We start from the raw sequence: 4,344 nt of genomic DNA, 5'->3' as shown, positions 1-4,344 counted from the left end.
GAGCTGGTGAAGCAAGTCCTCGGCACTGACTGGACACCCTTCGCTGACAGGCGATTCACTCTTAGCAAGCCCGGGGGCCTCAGGGGCCCTGCAGCCCATATCCCAGCAGAGTCAACAAAACAGGCGTGAAATGTACTTGGCTGTGCAGCCAGCCTGAGCACCGGTTACCTGAGCTGCTTCCACATCTATTCCCATCCCAGGAAGGACTCAAGAATAGGTTTTAAAATGTTTCTTCTTGTGAAGTCAACATCCTAATAACGTGGCTAAGCTGGTGCAGCTGGTGGCTCGGAGGCACCCACCTGGCCTCTGGGCTGCAAAGGCCACTGGCCCGACCACCCCAAGGCCAAGAGGCGGCAGTTCGAATGTCACATGTTGGAGAAGTCCCATCTTGACCACACTTTCTGGTAGAACTCAGTGCCCTCGCAGGGGGGCCTAAAATTTTGCAGGCAGGCCCCAGGGGTACGTGACGCTGTCAGTCCGGCTGATGCTGTTGATGTGGAGGCCGCTGATGGCGTTCAGGAAGAAGAGGAAGGAGGCCGTGTATTCGCTCCAGAACGTCAGGCTGAGGCCCATGAGCGTGACCTCGTTCCTAAGGAGAGTCAGGAAGCTCAGGAGGCCCCCGAAGGAGAGGATGGACGCGAGGAGGAAGAGGGCGGAGCCCACGGCCCACTTGTGCCACGAGTGGGCGTCCTCGGACACCTGGGACACCATGAGGAGCTCCAGGCCAAAGATGGCGACCACCACGGCCAAGGTGGCCACGCTGCGGGCCACAGCCATGCCCGAGGCTAGCCCGGGCACGTGGGCCTGCCTCAGGTCTCGGAGGCAGTGCAGCTCAGCCTGGTTGGAGGTGGTGCAGAAGTGCCACAGCCCGAAGAGACGGTCGTCGACCAGGAGCCAGTGGCCATCGCAGATGGAGAGGGAGGAGAGGACCACGGCCAGGGAGGCACACAAGATGATGAGGGCCCGGATGGAGGGTTCAAAGAAGGGCCGGCGGGGCCTCCTTTGGGCCAGCAGCTTCTGGGCCTGGAAGACAGCACGGGGCAGCATGAGGGAGGGCCCCCGCCACAGCCCACCAGCCTCCTCAGGGAAGACCCAGAGCACACCTTGTAGCTTCCGACAGCCACGGTTTCTGCTTCGGTCTCCCAGGATGCCCGGGAAGCCCACCTTAGTCACAGCACAGACCCACCTCCTGGTGGGGCGGGGGGGACCCTCCTCCCATCCTACCTGTTCCGCATCCGTCCTCCATTCGAGACCTATAAGCATTGCCTGTGGATCTAGTTATTCACTGGGCAAAGAGTTCCCTGACCTTTCTTTAATGATCTTTATAATGCGTAAGAAACCCAATTGTATTGACAGGCAAATCTTGGTCCATTCTGAAGTCAGCAAACCTGTCTGGCTTGGCAGATGTGACCTTGAGCTAGCAGCCAGCCTTGGTTTCTTTGTATGCAAAACAAGAATACTGCACTAGACATTATTAGCACACCAGTGAAGGTTACACAGCTCCCTCTTCTGGCCCCTGGTCTTCCCCAGCTTCATTCTAATCTGCACCCAGCTTTTTCTGCACTTTTCTTCAGTGCGCAGTGATGTTTGCACTTTGCCCTTCAGTCTGGCTCAGCCTGTACTCCGCCCAGGACATGGCACCGCTGTCTGTTCTAGAAGCTTCTGGGCGGGGGAGTCCCCGAGGCTCCCCTTCAGCCTATGGTTTCGGCCCCACAAAAGTACACCCAATCCTCTCTCCTGACAAGCTGGGCCAAGCGTCCAGTGAGGTGTCCCTTCTCACAGCCCCGGGACACCCCCAAGCCACCGTCCCCAACCCCCAACCCGGAAGCAAAAGGAATGCTTCAAAGGGTAAAACTCCTTAGACGGCCCACAAGCCCTCCCAGGGCATCCTCCCGGCCACCTCGCATGCCTAGGACAAGCCTAGAACTTCCCTCCTCACACCTACTGGTCCCTCCACCTGAGAGGCTCTTCTCCCGGCTGCCCCCCTTTCTCCATTCTTCATGTCTCAGCTGAAACATCGCCTCCTGGGAGAGGTCTGTCCTGCCCACTCAACCCAGAACGGACCCCTCCGGTCACTCTCCGTCAGGAACCGTTCTGACAAGTTTTCCATTCCTGTCTGATTCATAGTGGGAGGGCAGGACCGTGTCCCCAGCACCCGGTGCCAGTGCCGTGCTCAAGAGCCACGAGGCCGAGTTTGCAGCCGCTGTCACTTCCATCTGAAGCTCCCTTTAAACCATCTCCTGCCCAGTCATAACTTACGCCCTTTACAGTGTGTGTGGAAGCAGCCCAGGTCACGCCCCAGTTTGGGAGGTAAGCAAAGCACACAGCTCATGCGTGACGGTCACTGCTGGGAAGCAAACCGAAAGGGGACTCTGGGGGTGAGCCCTATGCCACGTGCAAGTGGAGGCTTCCAGAGGCGGTCTGGGCCACCCCTCTCGGTGAGGGGCAGAAAACAGAGCCAAGCTCCCGGGAGGCCCCGGGATCCTCATGGATCCGGCTTGCTTTCAGCACGTCTGCCTAGTTAGGGTCCTGTCTCACTCTTAAACCTGAGTCTGGTGGAGTAGGTGCTCCATGGCGGGCGGGTGGGGGGGCGACGGGGCGGGGTATGTAAAAAGGGAAACTGTCACACACAGGTCAGGGGACCAGCCCAAGAGCATTCACCGAGATCACAGTAAAGCCTGGCACAGCTGCCCGACAACTGTATCATGTGTAGTGGGGGGGGGGGATGCACACAGCCGGTGAGTACCCACTGGGGCCTTCGTGGGAGGGGCTCAGTACGTGGTGAGAAGGGCTGGAGTGGCCAGAGGGACGCCCAAGGGCTCGGGACCCGACTCAGACCAGAGGCAAAGGCAGTCGGGGGCGCTGTAAAGAACACTCAGGCGGGGAGTCTGGGCTCTGGTTCTCAAACCGCATCCCCTTGTCTCCTTGAGGCCTCCAGGTGCTAAAGCAGGGGGCAGGGGGTCAGCACCCGGCCCCTCACTTCAACCACAACAGGTCCCTCTTACCTGCTGGAGCCACTGGGAATCTAAGAGTCTGTACTGGATTTCATTAGGAAAGAACGGCTCTACTAAGAAACAAACCAAGGGAACTTTGAAATCTCTGTGACTACAAACCATAAAGGTGTTTGTCTTTGCGAGGTTTCTTAACCTCCTTGACCCTTATTTTCTCATCTACCGTTCCGTAGTTACATTTTGTAGCAGGAGTTAGTGATCCCTGCAGGAAAGAGTAGCCATGAAGGCACCCGGAGGTTATAACTCCCTACAGGTTGATAAATTTCTAGGATGGGAAAACCCCAGACGCAGGCAACAAGTCACAAGAATGCAGCACCCAGAGGCCTTTTGACCTCAGACATCACGCTGTCTGGAGAAACAGCACATGCCATCCTACCCTCAGCCCCACCTGTCCTGCACACACAGTGAACTTTAATCTCCAGGCCCTCAGACATCACACTGGGATCAGGAAAAGACAGCTGACATCAGGTCATTTTCCCCCTCCCACCCCAAAGGAGGGCATCATTCAAACTCTGACACCAGTAAAACTCCCAAGGATTAAGTGAGATCATGTATATAAAGGTGCCCAGCACAGAAGCAGTTCCTGATTAATATTCGTAACAGTAATAAGGTAACTCGGGAGTCCTCCTTCCTCACCACTGCCCCACACCCGGGCTGCCAGCACCTCTGTGAACTTCCAGTGATCCAGGGCCTGAAATCCTCTCCCGGAGGGCAGCTGGGCAGCAGCGTGGTCAGTGGAAGGTCCGTGGACCGGAGGGTATGAGGGCAGTCTAGCCCTGCCCCTGACCCACCAGCCTCTAGCTCTGTGACCTTGGGCAAATCACTTAAATCTCTTAGGGCCTGGACCATCTCCACTGAAAAAAAAAAAAAAAAAAGAAAAATGGAAGCATTTCCCTTTTTCATCCAGAGCCCCGAATGATTAGTAGTGACCTGTAGAACAGTGTCACTTGGCACTCCTGGGCCACTGAGGCCAATGCCAAGGTCTCGTCTTCCTCTGGAACCCAGCACCCCATCTGATCCCGTCAACCCCTAAGCAGTGGACACTTTGGGCTGCTCACTACTTTTCTCCACATCAAGCCCCCGCCCCGCGCCCCTGCGCTTGCCCCCCCGCCCCCCCTTCCCAGTGCCCACTCAGCCCAGGCCCAGGTCAGACCCACCCCCTCTTCAGCTGGAAATCTCCTCTACAGTCTCCTAAAGAGTAAGCCCGCTCCGCCTGCGTGACCGCAGGGCACCGGGAGCCAGCACGCTTGCCTTTTAGCTCTTTGGCCTCCGGCGAGCTATTTACCCCCTGAAGATAACAGTACCTGCTTCCTGGCCCCCCGGGGGGAGCCGA

The 4,344-nt window shown here is 57.5% G+C and overlaps 1 pseudogene; it reads right to left on the bottom strand.

The window, feature by feature from the left end:
- Positions 1-286: 286 nt before the first annotated feature.
- On the bottom strand, positions 287-2,526 carry LOC149747070 (voltage-dependent calcium channel gamma-like subunit pseudogene; annotated as a pseudogene).
- Between the last annotated feature and the right edge of the window lie 1,818 nt (positions 2,527-4,344).

Source organism: Delphinapterus leucas, chromosome 16 (genome assembly GCF_059928025.1).
Source record: "Delphinapterus leucas isolate spDelLeu-1000000601 "Yukka" chromosome 16, BTC_Dleu_Yukka2, whole genome shotgun sequence".
In the NCBI taxonomy this organism is placed as follows: domain Eukaryota; kingdom Metazoa; phylum Chordata; class Mammalia; order Artiodactyla; family Monodontidae; genus Delphinapterus; species Delphinapterus leucas.
The sequence above is the reverse complement of the archived record's forward strand: the minus strand, read 5'-3'. Positions and strand labels throughout refer to the sequence as shown.